General features: G+C 37.4%; 1 long non-coding RNA gene across 1 annotated transcript in view; it reads left to right on the forward strand.

Annotated features, from left to right (window-relative positions):
* Positions 1–21153, forward strand: part of LOC145527049 (uncharacterized) — a 37128-nt gene extending 15975 nt beyond the window's left edge. The window contains exons 2-5 of the long non-coding RNA XR_014069432.1: positions 3110–3302; positions 4006–6097; positions 6317–6445; positions 20882–21153. This is a non-coding gene — a long non-coding RNA (uncharacterized LOC145527049). The remainder of the gene's footprint in view (positions 1–3109; positions 3303–4005; positions 6098–6316; positions 6446–20881) is intronic.
* The last annotated feature ends 5318 nt before the right edge of the window (positions 21154–26471 follow it).

Below are 26471 nucleotides of genomic sequence, written 5' to 3' on the forward strand. Positions count from 1 at the left end.
AAGATAGTCTCTCAAGTGTCAAGGCTAATTTAAAAATTAAATCCTGTCTGAACAGTAAGCCTGGAGACTGATGAATTGGGAGGTGTAGGATTACATCATAAGAGACCTTCTAATATTAAAATATATTGATTATCTTGAAAATAATACTAGTTATGAGTTAAGGTATTAGAAAATCAGGGAGAACTATTTCTGTGTTATGTCTTATTATTTTATCTTTCCCCTCCATTAATCTGGGCAGCAGTTTGGGCATTTGCCAAGTAAATTATAATTATCTATTGTTGAGATTTAAGTCTCTTGATTATACCACAAGCACTCAGAAAGACTGGATAGACAGGTTGGGAAATTTTGGTTTTGAGGAACAGTAATAACAACAGATTCTACTGCCCCTGCAATGTTTAAACTTTATCAGTTTTATTCTCTTAGTACCTTCTAGATGCTTACTAGCTGAACTAGATGCTGTGGGAGTACAGAAAGGGAAAAGGTCATGGTTTCTAATCCTTAAGAGTGTGTGTGACATCTGTGGGGTTATTGCATAAATACTTGTGAAAAATTACTGCACAATATCAGCCAAAATTACTGAATAATGTGATAAGGGCAGTTTATGCTGGAAGAGTTGGGTGGTGGTTTTATGGGTTGGCAGTATCACAGAAGAGATAGGTTTTAAAGGATGGGACACAATTAAGGAAAAGCAGGGAGGGAGAAGGGACATGTCTGGTAGCATGTGAGCAGAGGGATGGAAGTGAAGGTGTGTGTGCTACGGTCATGTTCTGACACTGCAGAGCCCCCCGTAGTTATAGCCTTTAGGACAAATTCACAGCTGTCCATATGTCACACAAATCTGCTATGACTTGCTATTGCTGACATCTGTGATCTTATCTCATCCTAACTTTTTGTTCGCTCCCACTTCCTTTTCTTTGTCACAAAGTAGAGTCTGTTTGAGTTCAAATTCCACTTCTGCCACTTCCTAACTCTATGACCTTGAACCTTGGTTCACATCAAAATGGAGTTAATAATAGCACCTATTTCAAGGAGTTGTGAGGGTTAAATAAGTTAATAGATGTAAAGTCCTTAGAATAACACCTGGCATCAGTAAAATATTATCTATTCTAAGTATTATTAACAATATACATGTAAATAAATTATTGTCAATATTAATGAGATAAATAGATATATAAGAAACAATAAAATATTTTCTATTTTTATAATTATAAATACTGAATTCAATCCTTTAAGCCTTCTCCTCCTGGTAGCCTGCCCCTTTTTTAGCTTTTTATTTTATATTGGAGTATAGCCAGTTAAAAATGTTGTGGTAGTTTCAGGTGGACAGCAAAGAGACTCAGCCATGCATATACATGTATTCATTCTCCCCCAAACTCCCCTCCCACCCTGGCTGGCAGAGTTCCTCTTGCTATATAGTAGGTTCTTGTTGGTTATCCATTTTAAATATAGCAGTGTGTACATGTTGATCCCAATCTCCTGAACTGCCCCTTCCTCCCACCCCAGTTATAAATATTTAATTCAGTCCTTGAAGCCGTCTCCTCCTAGTAGCCTGTCCTTTGCTACGCAGCTTGCATTTACATCATCCCATGTCCTCGCTGTCCCTTGTTCTTACCTGGCTCACAGCACATCCTGTTCTGCACTGTAATCCTAGTTGACATGTTCATCTCATCCTGGATTGTAGAGTCTGGAACCAGCCATGTCTTGTTCATTTCTGTATCCTAAAGCCTACAGCCAGGAGGTCAGTATGTGTTGAATAATTAGGTGAGTGAATGAATAATTGATAGAAGCATATAAGCTGTGGATTCACATGTTATGCTCTCTAGCCACCTCCATCTTGTTGAGTTATTAATGCTAAAAAGTTATATCAGCCCCCCTGCACCCCTGAAAAGTTGGTGGAACATCTAATGAAGGTGTATGGGTCAAAACTCAATGATTTAAAATAATTAAAATAGAAAATAAAAAATGTCTAAATTTAGAAAATTCATCCATTGTCTCATTGTTTTTAGAATAAAAATCCATACATGTTTCCATGGCCTACCAAAAATAAAATCAGTGATTTGTTATGATTGGTCTCAGTTATACTCAAGAAATCTTTACAAAGTGGGTTTGCATTTATATTTCAAAACTGAATGGCTAACACTATACAATATTAATAATCATGCTGTACTTTCAAGACTGATTCAGTGTAATCAAGACATGAGATAGTTCTATAATCTAATTGTGATCTATACTTTCTAATGTTTTTCTTTGTAAATTCTTAGACTCAGGAGGTGTAGGTGATACACAGCTAGGAATCAGGAGATCTGCAATGAACTTGTCTGGTCTTCAGATCCTCTCCTTTGAGAGTTTGAACTAAATGGCCTGACTCAGTTCTCTTAGCTCAGGAAATTTGTGCTGTAGCTGTGATTATCAACCAGATTCCCTGAATGAAGACTAGTGGTCTATTCAATAAGATCATACAGGTTTATTAGTCACACAACCAGTCACTTTCTGTTTATTAATATTTTTTTATTTGTACAGAGGCTCTAACAGATAAAATTTTAGTAATGGAGACTGTTTATGTCTTAATGAAAAATAAAATGGTAAACCTAGAATGCTTTATGTGAAACAAGTAAAACTCTCTAAACTATTAGTTAATAACAATAATAATGCTATTACTTATTAGTTATCAGTATGACAATTTAAGGAACTCTGGTGCACAAAGTAATCACTTTTAAAGACAATTTTTGTTACATACTTTTATATTTATATATAAAGATAAAATATGTATTTATATCAATTAGATAATCCATTGTTAGAAAATGTATCTATTAAAAAATCAGATAGGCTTGTTGTATGTGCTTTCATCCTAGATCTGGCTCTTTTTGAGGATATGGCATTTGAAGGCTATAAATGTAATGTTGAAGTAGCTGGAACATCTCACACAGTATCCTAGGCATCTTAACAACCATGTGGGTTAGATCAGGTCATATGTGGTGGATCAGATCAAGTACTAAAGAATCAACAGGTGGTGATGAAATTTGCCGTGGCAGATTCGGTCTGTTATTCACTCTTATCTATTAACTGGATTGTTTAGTGACTAATATGAATATAAATCTCTACCATTTAGCAACTGGAGTTAATCAACACAGCCAGTCTGACTCTACTCTGCTCTGGTTAACTGAGACATAGATGTGGCCGCTGCTGTCCGAGTTCAGACAGACAGCAAAAATAGGATGAGGCAGGCGTTTATCTGGAAAGATGATCAGACTCCCAAATAGCCATTTCAGTTTTGCCATCAAGACTCCAGCGCTCCAAGGGAAGTGTTTCCATTCCCACTTTTTTCTACTGTCATTTGTAAAGTTGCATTATTTATTTTTGAAATATATAAAACATACTTTTTCCCTTTCCTTTCAATATTCCCTCTCTGGTTGTCTGTCTCTTTTTCTCTCTCTAGGCTAGGCAGTAAATAATATCACAAGCATTCTGGTGGTATAACATAATAACCAAAACCTTTACAGTTAAATGGGCCTGGATTGATATTCTTCTTTTCTGCAATGGAAGTTACAATATCTACTTTCTAAGGTTGAGGGGATTAAAGGCTACTAGGAACAGGAAATCCTTAGCACATGGTGAGTGATACATACTGATTTATCAACTAATGTTCACTCTTGTTTCCAAGGAGTAATAGATGATAGGCACTAGAAGTAGATAGGCATTTTTGTCCTTTTCCCATCATCACTTGATGGAAAGCTTTGCTCACCTTCTACTAGGTTCACTGTTGCCTGAAATGGAAAATAACACCCCAAGATGAGTGGCAGCCCAGAAAAGTATAGTGTTGTTTAGAATCAACATAATTTATTTTCCTCTTTCATCATCTAATTATTAATTGTTATTAGTAAATAGAGAAACAACGAAAACATTCGCCAGCTAAATGAAATACTGGCTCTAAGGTATACATCTCATTACTTAAATGTCATTTAAAAGCTGACATAAGGTGAGAGAATCATTCTAATCTTTTGACAGACACCTTCCTTGTGAAGTAGAGTGCAGTAGATGGAAGGAAAAACTGAGTTGTAAGACTTCACCCAGCTTTGGCTTCTACAACTGAGGGGAAATACAGATAATATGTGGAAGCTTTGGAGAAAAGACACAGAGATGCCAAGAGGCTGCAAGGTGAAGCCTGGGAAGAAATGCTAGTGGGGTTATAATTATAAAGCCCGGAGTGAAACTTGGATAAAAATGACCTAAACCTATAAAAAGAGTTGAAACTCAGCTGGGCAGCATGGTGGCCTACGTGCAGACAAAGCCAGGCCAGACTCAGACAAGGTAGAAGAGAACCTTCTCATCCTTTGTGGTCTTTAATCTTACCCCCATGAAAAGGAAGTCCCTTTCCATAGGTCCATCTTTCTTGCTCTTTTTTTTTTTGGCTGCTCTGAGTCCTCGTATGCAAGCTCTCTAGTTGTGGCGAATGGGCTTAGTAGCCTCACAGCCTGTGAGACCTTATTTCCCTGACCAGGGATTGAACCTGTGTCCCCTGCATTGCAGTGGTGGTTTAGCTGCTACGTTGTGTGTGACTCTTTGCGACCTCATGAACTGTAGCCCACCAGGCTCCTCTGTCCTTGAGGGCAGGTTCTTAACCACTGGCCCACCGTGAAAGTCCCTTCTGCTCTTGCTTTCTTACACCCTGTCTGCCTCTACTGCTGCTTCTCTCCGTGTGTCTGTGGAAATACTATGATATTTGTAGCTAGAAGTTCTGAATATGAAATTTCAGCTGGTAATGATTAGATATATGAACTAGAGCCAGTTCTCAATTTTACTTTTAGAAAAAAAAATAAATGTCTCCTAAGGTGTAAAAGAAAGGGAATAATTTCAGCCTCATAGGGTTGCTGAGAGGACAAAATAAAATGGCCTGTCCTAAAATCATTCTGTAACACGTAGAGTAAATATGAATGTGGGTTTTTAGTATGATCAATGTGTTTCCCCACTCTTTCCATCTTTCCTCTCTCCCTTGCAATTCCAAGTAGCAAACAACAGAGAAGACAGATAGAAAATTGCCTTCTCACCTTTCTTTATAAAGTAGCTTCTTATCTTTAAGCAAAGGCTTAGTGATAGAGGAAGAGGTCTTAGTCTCTCTGAGGCTTTCTTCTAGTCTTATGATTTCGTGACAAATAAGCCTTTACATATTTCCTTTGTGGAATTGTTTATTTTTTCTTCAGGGCCCAGAGCAATAACAATTCCCTTCTAAATTTATACTTGGAGGCTCTGGACATGTCCTAAGGAGAAAACTAAGGAAAAAACCCATTTCCAAGGCATGGTTATATTGGTGTGGATGGTGCAGCCAGCCCATTCCAGGTTTACCAGCACCAAACCTTGCATAATGCTTCCTGCAGCCAGTGTGGCTTTAAGCCTGCCGTATTTGTGTCTTGGAGAAGGAGACCAGGGTCCCAGCCCCTCTGCATTGGCCATTGTTTCCAACAGAGGCCAGACCTCTGCATCCTGCTCTTTGAACTGTGGTACCCATATGACATGGGGCTGAGTCCTAGAGCCCTCTCATTATCCTTGCTTTTCCAAAATCACAACAAACACCGACTTAGCTCTACAGTGCTGGCCTGCCATGGACTAGATTCCTTCACAGTAAGACCTGGATTCTGCTGAGTGGAAGCTACACCTTTGTGCAGTTTCCTGCTAGTCAAATCCAGGGTTTCACAGGAAGGTGGAGAATCACATTTGTTTTGTCCTTCATCTGTTTCTGTCATTAGAGACTGTGTTAGTTTCCTATGGCTATCATAACAAAGCATCACAACTGAGTAGCTTAAGCAGCAGAAATTTATTGCTTTGCGTTTCTGCAGGTTGGAAACCTGAAAGCAAGGGTTGGCACTGTCGATTCCTTCTGGGCACTGTGGGGAGAGTCTGCTTCCGGCTTCTCTCTGAGCTTCTTGGCTTCTTCTGCATCACCCTGATCTCTGCCTTCGTGTTCACGTGGCATTCTTTCTCCCTGTGTTCATGTCTGTGCCTACATTTCCCCTTTTTATAAAAACACCAGTCATATTGGATTAGAGCTCGCCTTAGTTCAGTCTGACCTCAAAGAATTACCTCTGCACCAACCCTTTCCCAAGTAAGGTTACATTCTAGGGTACTGAGAGTTAAAATTTCAGCATATGAATATTGCTGGGGCACAGTTCTACCCATAAGAGGGACACATATATCTTAATTATGTCTTGAAATAGAGTACATTGAGTACTCAAAATATGTAAAACATTCTTCTGGGTACTATAGGCATTACTTAAAGACAAAAGTTATGACTAATCCCTTCTACTGAGAATTTACCTTTTAGTCAGAAGTCAGTGAATTGATGAAGAAGTTGTGGCTCATATACACAATGGAATATTATTCAGCTCTGAAATGGAATGCATTTGAGTCGGTTCTAGTGAGGTGGATGAACCTAGAGCCTCTACAAAGTGAAGTAAGTTAGAGAAAGACAAATATCATATTCCAACACATATATATGGAATCTAGAAAGGTGGTACTGGAGAACCTATTTGCAGGGCAGCAGTGGAGATGCCGACATAGAGAACAGACTTTTGGACACAGTGGTGGAAGGAGAGGGTGGGATGCTTTGAGAGACTAGCATGGAAACATACACATTACCATATGTAAAGTAGATAGCCAGTGGGAATTTGCTGTATGATGCAGGGAACCCAAAGCCAGTGCTCAGTGACAATCTGGGGGGGAGGGGAGGAAGGTGGAAGGGAGGTTCCAGAGGGAGGGGATACATGTATACCTATGCCTTATTCGTCTTGATATGTGGCAGAAACCACTACAATATTGTTAGATAATCATCATCCAATTAAAAAGAAAATAAAAAAGAAAAGAAGCCAACCCTTGTGGCTGAGAAAAATGAAAGAATCTGACCAAAATTAATAGTAGATCTCCAATATTTTTAAGCCACAGAAAAATATTTGAGATTGGAAACCCAATATAGAAAATAGAGAAAACATATTTGCTGTGATTCAAATGAGGCAGAAATTTAGAGTAACTTCTGCCCACTTCTTTTCATGGCAGCCGTTGAGTCTTTTCATGGAAGAAAATCCAATCAGAACTCCATAGAATAGTTTGATCTGGAAAGGCAGAGCTGAGGAAAGGGGGTGTTCAGGAATGGAGCTCATAGTATGTGAGCAATATGTGGAGGCAGGGATATGGAAGGGGTCATCAGAAACTACAGATTTGAGCTTTTTGGAACAGTGGAAGCAAATATAGAAAAGACTGGCATCCTAGGGTAGAGGATTTCATCATAGCTTGAATGAATTCAGATCCTTGAAAGGAATTCCAAAGGACTGAAAACTATGCTTGTTCCCTTGTGACCTCCATATACTTTGAGTCATCTTATTTCCTTGCCTGTATCTTATCCTCATTTTGATGGTTCCTAAATTCCTTTTTTTTTCTTAGGAAAGGAGTACTGAAACAACCTTAGAATTGAGAGGGAACCGCATAGTTTGCTTTTTCTAATAGAACTCCTATAGGGTCTTCAGGAAGGTAGAATTATTTCGGTTCTATTAATGTCAGCCCCGTAGCCCTCTGTCCCCAGGCTCTGTCCCAGACACTAAAATGGGCAGCTGTCTGTCATCCACATAGATATTTTCTTCGAAGTTTGCCAAGGCACCATTCCCCACTTTTTCTCACCACCAGTAGATCTTTTTGTATACCCTTTAGGACTAGAAAGCAAAATGAAAAGAGAACACAAAATGGGCAGGTATAAATGAAGATGAGAGTGGCCCATTATTTCATGGACTCAAAGAGCTGTAAATGGAGGTAGATCAGGAAAAGCCCTAATAGGAAGACAAACTTCAAGTTAGATGATTCCATAGATTCCAATTACTCTAAGTGACACAGAATTAGAGAGTAGAAGATCAGCACATCCATACTCCATAATGGCTAGGAAGATAGAGGATTGGAGCTAAAAGTTAGGTATGTACTTTTGCTCTTAAGATGGACGTATGAGCCTGGGAGCCTACTCACCCAAAATGAAAGGGAAATAGAGCTGGGAAAATTTGGATAGTGGATGACTTCCTAGAGAAGCTAACAAACAAAAAAGAATGGCATGTAGCACAGTATACAGAAGTAGAATGACATTTCGGTAGTTTATAATTAAATGAATAGAACCCAGAAAGTGAGTTTTTGCAGGGAAAATAAGAAAATTTAATACAAATTTAACAAAATCACCCAGTGACTGGAAAAAAACCTAGTTTATAAGAAGTTAAAAGTCTTATGATACAGAAGCAAAAGCCATCCAGAGAAGTAGTGCTATAAAAATAAACATTGGGAGTGGGATTTAATTTTTTTAAACAACCACAAACTAAGCATGTAATGACATATGAAAGTCTGCTGGTTAAGGGAAGAATTAATGTTGCGGAAAACCAAATGCATAATGTCAAGGGTGAGTAGGTAAATGCTCCAGCATGCAGAGGTAAGATGGAGAAATGACAGTAATAGGAGAGAAGATAGCAGATAGTGAAGACAGAACAAAGACCCAATATAAAAATTACGAGTGAACTTAAGGAAAATGCCAAACAACAGGAGCAGTGCAATCAGCAAAGACAAATTGAACAATAATGTCTGCACTGAAGAAAACAAAAAACAACAACTAAAACCTGGAGTATATGGAGTGAAAAAGCTTATAATGTTGCAAAAAATTATGAAAAGAGATCCTATGCCAGCTATATCTTAGCCAATCTTATGAATAATCAGTGACATCCGTGTCCCTACACAAAACAGATGGCGACTCAAATTAGGTTAAAAATAAATGAGAATTTATATTCAGGGAGACTAATTACAAATGAGCGAGTGAGACGTAGGAGAACCAAAAGGAATAATATAAGAGCCCAGGGCTTGCTCAGCCAGCTGCCACTACCCCTAGGCCCAAGGGGAAAAGAAGATGCAGAGAGGTGTGGTTGGATCCAAACTGTGAAAGTGTTATGTAAAGCAGGCCACATTGAGGTGATCAGTGACTTTCTGTTAAAAAATATACTAACTTGAGGCAAACTGTGGAATATTCCTAAAGAGATGGGAATACTAGGCCACCTTACCTGCCTCCTGAGAAACCTGCATGTAGGTCAAGAAGCAGCAGTTAGAAATGGACATGGAGCAATGTGCTGGTTCAAAATTGGGAAAGGAGTTCATCAAGGCTGTATATTATCACCCTGCTTAATTAACTTATATGCAGAGTACATCATATGAAATGCTGAGCTGGATGACTCAATAGCTGGAATCAAGTTTGCTGGGAGAAATATCAGCAACCTCAGATATGCATATGATATCACTTTAATGGCAGAAAATGAAGAGGAATTAAAGAGCCTCTTGATAAAGGTGGAAGAGGAGCATGAAAAAGCTGTCTTAAAACTCAACATTCAAAAAATGAAGATCGTGGCATCTGGTCCCATTACTTCATGGCAAATAGATAAGAAAAAAGTGGAAACATTGTCAGATTTCATTTTCTTGGGCCCCAAAATCACTGTGGACGGTGACTGCGGCCACAAAATTAAAAGATGCTTACTCCATGGAAGGAAAGCTATGACAAATCTAGATAGTGTATTAAAAAACAGAGACATCACTTTGCCAAAGAAGGTCTGTCTAGTCAAAGCTATGGCTTTTCCAGTAGTCATGTATGGATGTGAAAGTTGGACCATAAAGAAGGCTGAGCACTGAAGAATTGATACTTTTGAACTGTGGTGCTAGAGAAGACTCTTGAGAATCCCTTTGGACTGTCAGTCCTAAAGAAAATCCTCCCTGAATATGCACTGAAGGACTGAAGCTGAAGCTCCAATAGTTTGGCCACCTGATGGGAAGAGCTGATTCACTGGAACAGACCCCTATCCTGGGAAAGATTGAGGGCAAGAGGAGAAGGGGGTGACAGAGGATGAGACGGTTGGATAGGCTCACTGACTCAATAGACAGGAGTTTCAGCAAACTCCGGGAGATAGTGAAGGACAGGGAAGTCTGGCATGCTGTAGTTCACGGGGATGCAGAGAGTCAGACAGGACTTAGTGACTGAACAACAACAACTTGAGGCAACTTCCTAAGGGCAAAATATATGCTAATCTCACTCTCTTTTCTCCTCCAAACTCTTGGCCCCATAAGCTAAATGCAACAGAAAACAGACCAGGAATCCCAATGATGTAAGATATTCAAACCAACCCCTCACTGCAGAGAAAAGCATGGAAAATGGATGCGATGTATAGATGAAAAATATTTGGCACAGCAATCCATTCTCCCCACACCCAAAAAATTCATATATTTCATAATGGAAGGAATTAAACAGGGACAAATGAATGGAATGAATAAGAACAGAGTAGTAGGCTTAGTAAATATTTATGTAGTTATGATTATTACTGTATCTTAAAACAAAATTCACGTTCTTTGATAGAGAACATACATAATATAAAATAATTTATGATTATAGCCTATGTTTCAAGACCACAGCTTTAGAATAAGATAGGATGGATAAATTGATTAATTTCTGATCTCATAAGGTATATGGGAAAGATAAAAAGCATTATTTTATTTTTCTCCCTGATAATTAGAAAAAAACTATATTTGTATTTAGAAAACTTAAAGGTTAATTCAGGTAGGCAAAAAGTATACTTTTTAGTTGACTGGAGGAAGTTTAAATTCCACCTAGCAAAAGGTAGAGTTTTTAAAAAGAGAAAATAAGAGGACTGGAACAAGACAAAAATATTTTTAACAGAAATTACATGTTCTAATCTTAATAAAAGCTGAAATATTCAGATTAGATTTGAGAAATCCAATAGTACGCTGCTTTACAAAATACAATAAAAAGAAATAAAAATGATATTACTCACTATGATATATAATAATTGTTCACATACTTTTTGATCTAAGAATATCTTTATCCTCTAAAAAGTTATTGAGAATCCAAAGTCTGTTTTTTTGTGATTATATTTATCTATATAGATTACATCTCAAACTAAAACTGAATTATTGTTAGTCATGTTAATTGATCTATATACATTAAAATTAGCCCTTATGTATTCAGGTCTATGAATTTTGACAAATCTCTGGACTTGTGTATCCACCAATACAATTAAGATACAGGATGCTTTCATGACCTTTTGCAGTTAAATCCCTCTTTCCACTCCCAGCCTTGTTTTATGGCCCTATAGTTTTACTATTGGCAGACACCATATAAATGGAGTTATATATCATTCAGCCTATGGAGTCTGGATCCTTTCACATAACACAGTGATTTTGAGATTCATCGCTGTTGCTATGTGCATCAGCAGTTTGGTCCTTCTTATTCCTGGGTACTATTCCACTATATAGTTGCACCACGGTTTCTTTACTGATTCACTAGTCAGTGGGTATTTGGGATTTTCAAAATTTTGGTTATTAGAAATAAAGATGTTATGAACAGATTTGTATAGATTTTTGTGTGGATATATGTCTCCATTTCTCTGGTGAAATCTCAGGAGTGGGATTGTTATGACACACAGTAAGTGTTAAGAAGCAACTTTATAAAAAACAATTCCAAAGTGGTTGAACATGTTTGCATTCTAATGAGTTCCACCTACCCAGTATTCCTGCTGAGACTTGACTTTTGTCAGTTAAAAAATTTCTGGTTCAGATATTCTAATAGAAGTGTAGTATTATCCTATTGTGATTTTAGTTTGCATTTTCCTAATCACTAATGATGTTGAAGACGTTTTTACTGCTTGTTCGCTTTCTGTGTGTCTTCGGTAATGTGTCTATTCAAATCTTTTACCCATCGAGTTGTTTATTTTTTATTGAATCTTAAGAGTTCTTGATATCTTCTGGATACTAGTCCTTTATTATATTTGTTTTTCAACATATATTCTTCTATTCTGAGGCTTGTCTTTTCTTTTTTCTAACAGTGTTTTTCAAAGAGCTGAAATTTTAAACTTTGATCAAGTCCAGTTTATCAATTTTTATTTTATGGTTGACTCTTTTGTATCCTATCTAAGAAAACTTTGCCTAACTCAAGGTCACTGGACTTTGTCTTATGTTTTCCTCTAGATATTTTATAAAAGCTGAGAAAAATTTAAAGCACAAAATACACAAACTTACCTACTGTTAGCAGTCAGAGTGAGATGCGTGTATGGATCAGAGCTATTTGTGGATTGGAAAGTTTCACTGTACATTCCTGAGAGAATGAAAATGAAGAAGGAAAATAATATCTTAGAATTACACTGAAAATGTTGAACTCATGAGCTTTCTGAAAGGTTCTCAGGGACTGACAGGAGTCCCTAGACCACATATGAGAAACATTGATCTAGAATGTGAAGATGATCAAACGCAAATTATGAGTGCCAGTGTTAAATTACAAATGAAATAAAAGTGAAGGCAATACATTATAAAAGACAGAAGGATGTTTTCTTATTGACAAATTCTCCTTTACCCAATGAAAGTATGATAGCTTTAAGTTTTATATGTAATAACACAGATTTCAAATATATTTTAAAAGTTTGGAAATATAAGAACACATTAAAATCTTTTTAAAGTTATATTTAAATAAATCATTATAACTTTTTATTTGTTTAGCAGATAAGGAGCACAGTAATAGAGATACACAAATTTTAACAAGAAGGAATTATTTTAATTGTATGAAACTTTATATACACTTCCTAGAGTAATGGACATAAAAACAAAAATAAACATGTGGGAACTAATTAAACTTAAAAACTTTTGCATAGCAAAAGAAACTGTTAACAAGGTGAAAAGACAACTCTCAGAATGGGAGAAAATAATAGCAAATTAAACAACTGACAAACTATTAATTTCCAAAATACAGAAACAACACATTCAACTCAATGACAGAAAAACAATCAAAAAATGAGCAGAAGACCTAAACAGACACATCTCCAAAGAACACACCGAGATGGCTAATAAACACATGCAGAGGTGCTCAAGATTACTCAGTATTAGAGAAATGCAAGTCAAAACTACAATGAGACATTACCTCACACCAGTCAGAATGGCCATCATCAAAAATCTACAAAGAGTAAATGCTGGAGAGGGTGTGGAGAAAAGAAAACCCTCTTGCACTATTGGTGGGAATGTAAATTGATACAGCCACTATGGAAGACATTATGGAGGTTCCCTAAAAAAACTAGGAGTAACCCAACAATCCCACTACTGGGCATATACCCTGAGTAAACCATAATGGAAAAAGACGTGCATATCCCAATGTTCATTGCAGCACTATGTACCATAGCTTGAGCATGGAAGCAGCCTCCATGCAATGTCTACCAGTAGATGAAGGGATAAAGAATCTGTGGTATATATATATATAATGGAATATTACTCAGTGATAAAAAAGAACACATTTGAGTCAATTCTAATGAGGTGGATTAACCTAGAGCCTATTATACAGAGTGAAGTAAATCAGAAAGAGAAACATATCATACATTAATGCATATATATGGAATCTAGAAAAATGGTACTGATGAACCTATCTGCAGGGCAGAAATGGAGACACAGACATAGAGCAAAAACATGCCAACAGGTGGGGGAAGGAGAGGGTCTGACAAATAGAGTAACAGGGAAACATATACCATATGTAAAATAGATAACCAGTGGAAATTTCTGCGTGACTCAGGGAACTCAAACTAGAGCTCTGTAACAACCTGGAAGAATGGGATGGGGTGGGATGTGGGAGAAAGGTTCAAGAAGGAGGGGACATATATATACCTATGCCTGATTCATGTTGATATATGGCAGAAACAACACACTATTACAAAGCAAGTATCCTTCAATTAAAAAAAATGAAAAGGAGAAATAGCAACCAATATCCCAGAAATACAAAAACTCATAAAACAATACTACTGTTATATGGCAACAAATTGGATAACCTAGAGTGAACAGACAAATTTCTAGAAATATCTAATCTTTCAAGACTGAATCAGGAACGAGTAGACAGTTTGAACAGACCAATCACTAGCAGTGAAATTGAGTTTGTTAAAAAAAAAAAAAACTCCCAGGAAACAAAAGTCCAGTAATAGCTTCACAGGGAAATCCTACCAAACATATAAAAACAGTAATACCTATCCTCAAACTATTCCAAAAGTGAAGGAGATGGACAACTCCACAGTTCATTCTGCGAGGTTACTATTACCTTGATACCAAAACCAAAGACACTACAAAAATTTGATATATCTGATAAATATATTTAGATGCAAAAATGCTCAAAAATATTAGCAAACAATTCAACAATGTATAAAAATGATCATAAACCATGATCAAGTGGGATTTACTTCAGGGAAGCAAGGATGTTTCAATATTTGCAAATCAGTCAATGTGATATACCACATTAAAAAAAGGAAGGATAAAAATTACATGGTCATCTTGATAGATGTAGAAAAAGCAATTGACAAAATCCAACATCGATTTATGATTAAAAACTCTCATCAAAGTGGTTGTAGAGGGAACATATCTCAGCATAATCACTTTTTATGAGAAACATACAGCTAACATCATAGTTATCAGTGAAAAGCTGAAAATCTTTCCTCTAAATTCATGAACAAGACAAGGATGCCCACTCTTACCATTTTTACATAGCACAACAATAAGACAAGAAAAAGAAATAATTGATATAATATTGTAAGTCAGCTATACTTCAATTAAAAACATAAATGAGATGTTGGATGCTAACCAAACTTACTGTAATTTCATAACACAGTAAGTCAACCATTGTTTTGTACATTTAAAGGTATACAGTGATGTATATCAATTATATCTCAATAAACCTAGTAAAAATTAAAAATAAACATTTTGGAAAGTTTAGTGAAAAATGTGAGAGAAAAGTGCTAATAAAATATTGTAAATAAAAGTGAATACAAGAAGTGACAAATTTTTTAAATATTAAGTATATATATGCAATTTTCCTATTAATTAAAAAAGCCTAATGACACAGATACTCGTTTGATAAAAGAATTTCCAAAATAATGGACTAAGAAACCAAAATATATGAAGAATACAAAACCAAATATTTAAGTAAGCATAAAAGAAATTGAAAAATTGATGTAATAATCATCAACAAAAATCACTGACACTAGTTGATTTCACAGGAGCATTTTTTCAAACTTTCAAAGAAAAATTACATGCCTTCTATTTAAATTGTTTTTGAGAACAATAAAAGATGGCTTAACTTTGTTAAGCTAGCATAAAACTTAACACCAAATACATAACAAAAGAAAACTATGCTCTCTTCAAAATGTTAAACACTCAAATGTCCTGTTGGAAGTTATTAGCTATTCTATACAGAAAGCATTCTATATATGTAGCCAAATAAATGTAATATACCATGATAAAACAAATCTTAACAGAGTATTTTAGTACAGGATATCTTAGGATCTATAATATACTGAAATATAAGCTTATGAAATTTACTTGACAATAAGAAACACCTTCCCTTATTCCTTCTTTACCACATTGTACACCTAATAATTATTCCCAATGTTTGGCCCCCTAATATGAAGAATGCTCAAGTTCTCAGATACCAGAGAGATGTCAGAGGTCAATGTCCCTGGTTAACATACATGTTGAAATCTTTAATAGCAGAGATAACTGACCTCTGTCAGGGTATTCACAAAATCATTCATCATTGTCCTGAGATTTTTTTCCTAAGAATGCAAGGTTGATTTACTACCATAAAAGGGATTAATAAACACTTTAAGAGGTTACATTTACAAATATGATCATTTAAACTAATAGCCAAATGGGCTCTTATAAAACAAAAGAGAGGAATATATTCCTTTATGGAATTGATAAAGATGGGGAAAGCCAGGTTACCAAGCTGGTGAGCAAGCCACTAGGTGGACTAGCTCAGGCCCTGCTGGTGAGATTGTCACTTTGCACAATCTTTCTGGGGGACAATTTGGTGACATGTGTATTTATTCTGGAGTAATTCATTAAAAATTAAAGCTTCTTAGAAAACTTAGATTCTAAGAGATTTGATGAGAAAAAGAGGGAAGGAGACCGAGAGAGAAAGAAATTGACAGAGGCAGATACTTGGTTAATAGTGTCTTTAATTTGTATACTTGCTGCAGACCTTTACAATAAGTTATCCTACCCGCTCCTTCCTGAGTCTAACCCCCAGAGTCAAGAGGCTTTTGTTGTTATTCAGTCACTCAGTCGTGTCTGACTCTTTGCCACCCGATAGACTGCAGCACACTAGGATTCCCTATCCTTCACCACCTCCCGGAGCATGCTTAAACTCATATCCATTGAGTAGGTGATGCCATCCAACCATCTCATCTTCTGTCATCCCCTTCTCCTCTAGCCTTCAATCTTTCCCAGCATCAGGGTCTTTTCTAATGAGTCAGCTCTTTGCATCAGGTGGCCAAAATATTGGAGCTTCAGCTGCAGCAACAGTCCTACCAATGAATATTCAGGGTTGATTTCCTTTAGGATTGACTAGTTTGATCTCCTTGCAGTCCAAGGGACTCTCAAGAGTCTTTTCCAATACCACAGTTCAAAAGCGTCAATTCTTCAGCACTCAGCTTTCTTTGACTATATGAACTTTGTTGGCAAATAAAAGTCTCTGCTTTTTAATATACTGTCTTGCTTTGTCTAGGTTTGTCATAGCTTTTTCCCCAAGAAGCAAGCATCTTTTAATTTCATGGCTGCAGTCACCATCTGCAGTGATTTTGCAGCCCAAGAAAATAAAGTCTCTCATAATTTCCATTGTTTCCCCATCAATTTGCCGTGAAGGGATGGGGTTGGATGCCATGATCTTGGTTTTTTGAATGTTGAGCTTTAAGCCAGCTTTTCCACTCTCCTCTTTCACTTTCATCAAGAGACTCTTTAGTTTCTCTTTGCTTTCTGCCATAAGGGTGCTGTCATCTGCATATCTGTGGTTATTGATATTTCTTCCAGCAATCTTGATTCCAGCCTGTGCTTCATCTGGGCCAGCATTTCTCATGATGTACTCTGCAAGTAAGTTAAATAAGCAGGGTGACAATATACAGCCTTGATGTATTCCTTTCCTAATTTTAAACCAGTCTGTTGTTCCATGTCCAGTTCTAACTGATACTTCTTGACCTGCATACAGGTTTCCCAGGAGGCAGGTAAGGTGGTCTGGTATTCCCATCTCTTGAAGAATTTTCCACAGTTCATTGTGATCCACACAGTCAAAAGCTTTAGCATAGTCAATGGAGCAGAAGTAGATGTTTTTCTGGAATTCTTTTACTTTTTTTATGATCCAACAGATGTTGGCAATTTGATCTCTGGTTCCTCTGCCTTTTCTAAATCCATTTGGAACATCTGGAAGTTCTTGGTTCACTGTTGAAGCCTAGCTTGGAGAATTTTCAGCATTAGTTTGCTAGTATGTGAAATGAGTGCAATTGTGCAATAGTTTGAACATTCTTTGGCACTGCCTTTTTTTGGGATTGGAATGAAAACTGACCTTTTCCAGTCCTGTGGCCACTGCTGAGTTTTCCAAATTTGCTGACATATTGAGTGCAGCACTTTCACAGCATCATCTTTTAGGATTTGAAATAGCTCTGCTGGAATTCCATCACTTCCATTAGCTTTGTTTGTAGTGATGCTTCCTAAGGCCCACTTGACTTCAGACTCCAAAATGTCTGGCTCTAGGTGGGTGATCTCACCATCATGGTTATCTGGGTCATTAAGACCTTTTTTGTACAGTTCTGTGTATTCTTGCCACCTCTTCTTAATATCTTCTGCTTCTGTTAGGTCCATACCATTTCTGTCCTTTATTGTGCTCATCTTTGCATGAAATGTTCCCTTGGTATCTGTAATTCTCTTGAGGAGATTTCTAGTCTTTCTCATTCTATTGTTTTCCTCTATTTCTTTTCATTGTTTCCTTATGAAGTCTTTCTTATCTCTCCTTGCTATTCTTTAGAACTCTGTATTCAGATAGGTATATCTTTCCTTTTCTCCTTTGCCTTTTGCTTCAGTGTTAAGAAATGTTAGTGTTAAGGAAAATGAAATTAGCTCTTGAAGTAAAAATCATTACTGACCTCCAAGTAAATGGCATATAAATGGTTATCTGCAATTGTGGGTTAAAATATTACTGAGGTTTTCAGGCCATATCAGGAAGACCATCTCTGGCTTCGTCAGCTGGACTGCAGTAGCCAGGGTTTCCTCGAACAGTAATAACTTGAATTGCTCTACCGCCCAGGTTCCTGAGAACTGGAAGTGTAAGGACAGGCCAGTTTACCAGCTGCTTCCTTGAAAGTCCAGAGGGACACCCGACAGGGACAGCTGTGGTTCTTCTTCAATCAGTACTTTCTTCCTTTGGGATTCTTAATGCAGATTGAGAAATTTAAAAATGCATTTTGTTATCCATTGGCTCCCTGCCTCCAAGTGTCAGCCAAAGCTGTAATGCAGCATTATCCAAGGGCTGGGTTTTGATTCCCCTGCAGTCCCTTAGCCACAGTGCCATGCTAATGCATCTCCTGCAGGATCACAGAGAACTCATAATGCTGGCAGTGGAGGGGCCAGGGTGTCTTTGACACCTATCTGTTACTTTCAGGTTCAGCAAAGATACAGCTGGAAAACACAGAGGCTGTAACCTAAATCCCGCCTACTCACAAAATCCTGTCTCTTGATTAGGTCATTTGGATAAAACATGATATGGAATCTCATGTTAGATACTCACACATGCTCATTTTAAAAATCTGGGTTTGGAGGGATATGCTAGATTTAAAAAGTTTCTCTATTTCTGCTTCACTAGTTTCTCTGAACTGGTTTAGCAGTTGCATGTTTGCTTCTGTTTTTATAGGCTTCTGAGAGCAACAGCAAATATATTCGATACTGAGAATATTTCATTTGGATTGAACACAATAAGAAGGTGGATAAATGTATAAGTACAAAAAATCCTGTAAACTTATGTGTGTGTATGCACATGTGTTTTAACCGCGTACGTGTTTCCATGGCAACAACTGGAGACAAATGGAGCAATTAACAAAATTTTACAAATTATTTTAACCAACCCTTTGCTATTTTGAAATTTACCAGGATATGTATTTACTTAGATTTTTCCTTTTTCGACCACACTTTTAGGACTTGATGCTGATAGCAAAGAAGAGCCAATTAAATATTTAAAAGCATTCCAAAGCAACTTTGTCACCGCTCTAGCAATTTTATGATTAATTTTTCAATTGGCCCTCATTGAAAGCCTAAAGCAAATTTTGTTTTGTGAGGAAGAGTGAGTGATGGAAGATTTCTATTGCGAAGACTATATTAAAATAAAATATTCTGAAGCACACAATTTAAAGAATGTAATTTTATGCTGCTAGTATGATTTAATAATGTCATTTACACTAAGCTTGATGGAATGGCAGCCCGAGAATAATGGCACCCACTAGAAAGTCATTAAGCTAAATATTTAAAATGTTGTTTTATACTTTTAGGCATATAAATAATTTATAGCGTGGAACTGACTATCTGGATGAGAAACAGGGAATGGGTTCAAAGTATCTATGGCCAGTGTAAATGTGAGATTGGACTCATTTTAATGTATAATCCTGTGATTCATTTATGGTATATTGAGGTAAATAATGCTAAAGGAATGAAAAATATGTAAGGTTTAGTTGAAGGGTCACCAGAAATTCACTTGGGCCAGTTACTTAAACCTCTCAGTTCCTCAATATTATAATCTATAAAATAGGCTCATTTTCATGATGGAATGAGAAGGTAGATTCACAGGTACTTTGAGAGTATGGCTGTAAGAGTATAATAGTAATATACTAGTAGTAAGGAAAACAAAGGTGGTGCAGTAGACCATGCCGGGTTAACCACATCTTTTGTTGTTAATGCTTAAGAGGGCAAAATGTGGTACAGATTCCAAAACTCAAAATTGTATTTATTTATTTATTTATTTATAAAGAATGAAACCTTTTATTTTATTTTATTTTTTTTGGCCATACCACTTGGCATGTGGGTTCCCTGGCATTGAGAGAGCCCATATCTTCTGCAACGGAAGTGCAAAGTCTTAACCACTGTACCACAAGGGAAGTCCAACAAAACTGTATTTTAAAAAGCTCTTAAAGGAGCATGCTTTGCTGCTTTCTGCATATCTGTTACATTTTTTTCACCTTTAACTGACTTTTTTCCTCAGTAAAAACTTCCATTCCTCCGTAGTTTTCCCTTGTATATGTCTCATCGTGTATTTTAATTCTTATCATATCTTGCTTATTTCCTTAGTGTTTCTTAGCTCAAATTTTGGAGAAAGAAAACTTATTAGTCTAGTTTATTTTTCAATGCCAAGCCATGGATCATGTGTCACTGGCCAGTAGGAAGATTGACTGTTATTAAAATGGTGCCAGTCCTGGCCAGTGCGGGTAAAAGTTTATATGAAAAAAAACATTGCTGTGGCAGTAAGAGACTCGAGGCATGGAAATCTCACTAAGAGGGGCCTGCAGACAAGTAGGTGCTGATGGAAATCTTATGTTCATCTTGACTTTCTGAGCTACTTCCAGCTTCCTGGAAGTAGTATGAACTTTCTTTTCTCTGGATCTTTGTAGATACTGATTTTTCCTATTCTGTAATGGATTTTGGACTTTGCTTCTGAAGTAAGCCTACTCCTTCGATTTGAACCTCCAGTGCCCCTTTCAATATGGAACTCTGTCTTGGCATTTGCCCATGCATGCTTTCAATGAGCTGTGCTCCTTGTGAATTGGGGAAGTAGAATCTTAACAAGCGGGATGGAGAAAAATAACATGGAAAACGTATAAATACTTTCTTTGGGTAAAAACTGTCTCAGCAACACCATGCTACTCTGTAGATATTTCTTCCACTTTTTGATTTTGTGATGCACAAAAACAAGCAAATAAATAAGACACTCATATTCTGGGAGCAAGAAAGTTGAAAAGGTAATAACAGAGGTTCTCTCTTTCACTAGGATGCAAAGTGCAGGAAAGGTGAATAGGCTGAAGAAACCAAATCTTCTAACAAACAAGCTGTGCAGGGAAACTGTTGGAACAAGTGTGACGCTGGAGAAGAAACTGCTGAGAAGTGACTTTGACCGAAGAGGCAGAAGTAGTGAGGAAACTCTTAGACTTGACCTTCAATTTTTTTCCTTTTCAAAAGTGTATCTGAAACATTAATATGTTCTGCTATAACAGTTAATAATGGTGTACATTACTTTTTCAATAACATATTTTGGAGCAAAAAGGAGATAAAGCCTACTTATTTCTATGTTAAGCAAATTAACAAGTAATTGAAAGCCTTCTGATTCAGGTCATGTGACTGACACTCTCCTGCCCCCTTTTGGAAGCTCATCTGCCTTGTACTTCCCTCTGTTTGAGTCATATTAAACTCAGCTCATTAACTACCAAATTAAAGCTAGTAATCATGATGTGAAAAGGGATAGAGGCAGTAATGAAGATGATAATGAAAAGGGTTAGGACTTCTTTTACTTCTGAAAAAAGAAAAGAATTATGATCATTAGCTTTCATGTCTGAGAGGGCTGAATTAAACCCTAATTTTAAGATCTACCCTTTATATAATTTCAAAAAACTTTCTTCAATCATTCATTCATTCATCCTTCAGATATAGACTGAGTACATAAAATGAGTGTTCACTATGTGCCCATCACTGTGCTAGATACTAAACGTGATGGTGGCTAAACAGGAGAACCCATCTCCTCCAGAAACCTAATTCCTAATTCGGAGACTACCATCAACTTGTATTTTAAATATGAATAAAGTTCTTTTTTTTTTTAAGTTGAGAGAAACGTGATGAAGTATAGCTTAATTCTTTCCCCTAAATTTGAAGTGTTATTATGAAAATGAGATACTTTATAGTAGTTGGTAAAAGTGTTTCACACGTTGTAAATAGTCATAATAAGTAGTATTTATTATTTCCAGTGTATCCCAAAATGTTTAGTATGGGATTATAGTGGTACTAGTAATAAATAAACTGATAGTAAGAATAGAATTAAGTGAAATTTTTATATTACTTAAGTCAAAGAGATAAGTGCAGTGGGGTGAGATACAATTTGTGTTGTATATAAGAAGAACAATTTTTTCACCAGTGATCATATATGCCATAAAGTCTCTTTTTTGGAAGCCATTGGGAAATAAGGTATAAAATATATATTATTAATTTTTTCAGAAAGACCTTATGGAAAATAGGCTTTATGAGCTATTTAAGTAAGAGGAGGGAGAAAGGTAGATGAGTTTAGATAAGGAGGCTGTTGTGAGCTTAGAGTGCAGCTTGGGGGAAGGTTTAGCTGTAGGAGGAATTGAAATGTAAATAAGAAGAAGGCTATTTGCACATGTAGTTAGAGAAGCAGGGTGAAGCTCCATAGCAGAATAAAGGAATCCAAGGGGAATGAAGGCTAAAGGAGCAATGATTAAATAGAGTCGTCCAAATCCAAAGTGTAATAGATAGTTCCATAGTGAAATGGTGTGGGCTCAGTGGAGGGAAATTACCCTGCTGGATTGTGAGAGAGGCTTACTTCCTAGAGATTGAAAGAAAGAAGAAAATGCGTTACTACAAATGGTGGAAGAGTACCACTTCTTAGGAATACTGCCTAGAATGACAAAAATTTACTGCTTGTTTTATTTTTACTGTGACAAAATGCATACAACATAAAAATTTTAAATGTACATTTCAGTACAGTTAAGTATATTCACATTTGTGTGAAGAGGATCTCCAGATACTCTTCATCTTGCAGAATGGAGAAACTGTATACCCCCTTTAAATATCAGCTGCTCCTTTTACCCTCGCTCCCTGGCCCCAGGCACACGCTTTGTTTCCATGGCTTAGACTACTGTCGGCCCCTCATAGAGCACAACCATACAGTAGTTGTCTTTTTTTGTGACTAGCTTATTTCACTCAGCATACTGTCTTCAAGTTTACTCGCCTCTTCTAAACCCTTGTGGGCTTCCCTGGTGGCTAGCTGGTAAAGAATCCACCTGCAATGTGGGAGACCTGGGTTCCATCCCTGAGTTGGGAAGATCCCCTGGAGAAGAGAAAGGCTACCCACTCCAGTATTCTGGCCTGGAGAGTTCCATGGACCGTATAGTCCATGGGGTCGCAAAGAGTTGGACTCAACTGAGTGACTTTCACTTCTAAACCCTTGGGAGAAACATCACTAATCAGCGAAGATACCTTGGTGATGGGAATGAGTATAAACTTTCTTCCTGGAAACTTGAGAGAATCAGATCTTTGCCAGGGCTATAGGAACTGAGAACAGAGCAAAAGATAAAGAGATGGAGGAGAAATAGCTTAGACAGAAAACAGTAATATGGACAAAGTGTGTAAAGCAAATAGTGCCTGAAAATATAACCAGAAGCCACCAGACAAAGGAACTAGGAAGTGGGAACCTTTTATAGTGTGACCTAAACTGATCCCTGGGTCTATGGAGTGAATAGAAAGCCCTGATAGGGCAGTCTAGTTGGGACTTTGACATTGGACAAGGAATATGGAGAGTATATCTTTCAAACAAGCCCTGTGAAAAAACAATCCAAGCTTTTATCCAGGCAAAGACTAAGTTCTAATAAGTCCTAAGGAGGAATGTGAAAGAAGAATGGACCAGATGATGTGGCAAATGAATCAACTGCCTGGGATTGTGTGCTTTTTGGAGTCTCATATGTCACTATGTCTTCTTTCATTCAAATACAGACTGTGAAGAATCGGCAAAAACTGTGGCCATATTTTCCAAGATGATCTCAATTCATGTGTGTTCATGGGACAATCTAAGATTATTCTACAAAATGTCAAAGTGTAGCTAGGTAGACACTGGGCAAATTTTATATCACGCAGCACTAGCTGTTATTACTTGAATTGTGTAAGTAAGTTGTTTCTGAAGGTGACATACTTCTTCAAGGTTATTCCTGGGATTCCTAACACCTTAAGTTATGAGTAGACCAGGTGGACACTTATAGTGTTCTTTAATTCATTTATGCTTAAACCCATTCTACAATTCTTTATTAAGTCCCTACTGTTTGCTAGGTTATATTCTAGGTGTTGGAAAAATAGAGAAAGATAAAGCTTCTGCTGTCATGGAATTGATATTCCAGTGTTAGTGAGCAAAGAGTAGAAAATAAGAAATAGGTTATTGAACACATAAGATAATTTTAAGTCATGATATGTGTGATACAGAAATAAAATAGGATAACGTGATAAAAAGTCATGAGGTGTTGTGAGGCTTATGTAATCATGAAAGACTTCTCTGGGGTGGTGACACTGGACTTGAGACCCTAAAGACAAGAAAGAAGTCATCCGGCAGTAGGGAGATGGGTGTGAAGGGTGGCTGATGGATGAACAAATGTAAAGGCCTAAAGCAGAACTCAGTTTGCTGGGGTCTCTGAGGTGGGAAGAGAGTATGACGGGGGAGAGAAGAGTGGAAGGAGATCAGTTGGAGAGAAAGACCTGGTCTGGTCACGTAGGCCATGACGTGGCACAGAATGAGAATTTTATTCTTAGTGTAGTGGGATGCCATTTGCAGAAAAGCAGCTTTTTTTAAAGACCAAAGTTTGGAAGGACTGATGCTAAAGCTGAAGCTCCAATACTTTGGCTACCTGATGCAAAGAGCCAACTTATTGGAAAAGACCATGATGCTGGGAAAGATTTTAGGAGCAGAAGGAGAAAGGGTTGACAGAAGATGAAGTGGTTGGATGCCATCATTGACTCAGTGGACTGAGCAAACTCTGGGAGGTAGTGAAGGACAGAGAAGCCTGGCGTGCTTCAGTCCATGGGGTCGTGTGAGTTGGAATGGCTGAGCAACTGAACGAAACAACAATCAACTTTATTACTGTTAAAAGTAATATTGGAGAATGTGACCAAAGAATCACTTTATTATTGATAAAATTGATATTTGTTGGAATGTATCTAAACTATTGACTTCCTTGTTAAAAAACAAATATTGGAGAATGAATGTTATACCTGTGGACGTGTGGGTTATCTATCCCTATAGCAGATGGGGGAAGAAAGCAGAAAGGGCATGCTGGAAGGTCATCCATCCTAAAGTGTTCACTGGGGGAACTTACGTAGGAACCGCTTCTGGGTACTGGAGATCCAAACAACAGTTCCAGCCCTCAGAGATCTTCTAGTTTCATGATCGAAATGACAACTTAACTAGAGCTGCTGAGATTTGAACCAGTGGAGTTTCTTTGAGGGGGAAAAAAAAAATCATGTTTAAGAAAAATCTACAACGGACTGTTTTAAATTATAAAACATAAAGTGTCTTAGTGGTAGTATGATGGTAGAGATTTAAACAGAAAAGCAAAACTGACCTAGGTAGTAAAATGTTGGGAGTTGAAGGTGTTTATATTGGTCCCCAGGACTTGGAGTAAAGCAGGGAGAGAAGTGGAAAGGATTTCAGAAGCAGTTCAGTTCAGTTCAGTTCAGTTCAGTCGCTCAGTCCTGTCTGACTCTTTGTGACCCCGTGGACAGTAGCACGCCAGGCCTCCCTGTCCATCACCAACTCCTGGAGTTTACTCAAACTCATGCCCATTGAGTAGGTGATGCCATCCAACCATCTCATCCTCTGTCATCCCCTTCTCCTCCTGCCCTCAATCTTTCCCAGGATCAAGGACTTTTCCAATGAGTCATTTCTTCGCATCAGGTGGCCAAATTATTGGTGCTTCATCTTCATCTTCAGCATCAGTCCTTCCAATGAATATTCAGGACCAATTTCCTTTAGGATGGAATAGTTGGATCTCCTTGCTATACAAGGGATTCTCAAGAATCTTCTCCAACACCATAGTTCAAAAGCATCAATTCTTTGACACTCAGCTTTCTTTATACTCCAACTCTCACATCCATACGTGACTACTAGAAAAACCATAGCTTTGACTAAATGGACATTTGTTGGCAAAGTAATGTCTCTGCTTTTTAATATACTGTCTAGGTTGGTCATAACTTTTCTTCCAAGGAGCAAATGTCTTTTAATTTCATGGCTGCAATTACCATCTGCAGTGATTTTGGAGCCCCCCAAAATAAAGTCTATCACTGTTTCCACTGTTTCCCCATCTATTTGCCATGAAGTGATAGGACCAGATGCCATGATATTAGTTTTCTGAATGTTGAGTTGTAAGCCAACTTTTTCACTCTCCTCTTTCACTTTCATCAAGAGACTCTAGTTCTTCTTCACGTTCTGCCATAAGGGTGGTGTCATCTGCATATCTGAGGTTATTGATATTTCTCCCGGCAGTCTTGATTCCAGCTTGTGCTTCATCTGGCCCAGCATTTCTCATGATGTACTCTGCATATAAGTTAAATAAGCAGGGTGACAATATACAGCCTTGACGTACTCCTTTTCCTATTTGGAAGCAGTCTGTTGTTCCATGTCCAGTTCTAACTGTTGCTTCCTGACCTGCATACAGGTTTCTTAAGAGGCAGGTCAGGTGGTCTGGCATTCCCATCTCTTGAAGAATTTTCCACAGTTTGTTGTGATCCACATAGTCAAAGGCTTTGGCATAGTCAATGAAGCAGAAATAATGTTTTTCTGGAACTCTCTTGCTTTTTTGATGATCCAACGG

This window comes from Giraffa tippelskirchi, chromosome 11, assembly GCF_054371585.1.
Source record: "Giraffa tippelskirchi isolate mGirTip1 chromosome 11, T2T-mGirTip1v1.2.pri, whole genome shotgun sequence".
NCBI classification, from domain to species: Eukaryota; Metazoa; Chordata; class Mammalia; order Artiodactyla; family Giraffidae; genus Giraffa; species Giraffa tippelskirchi.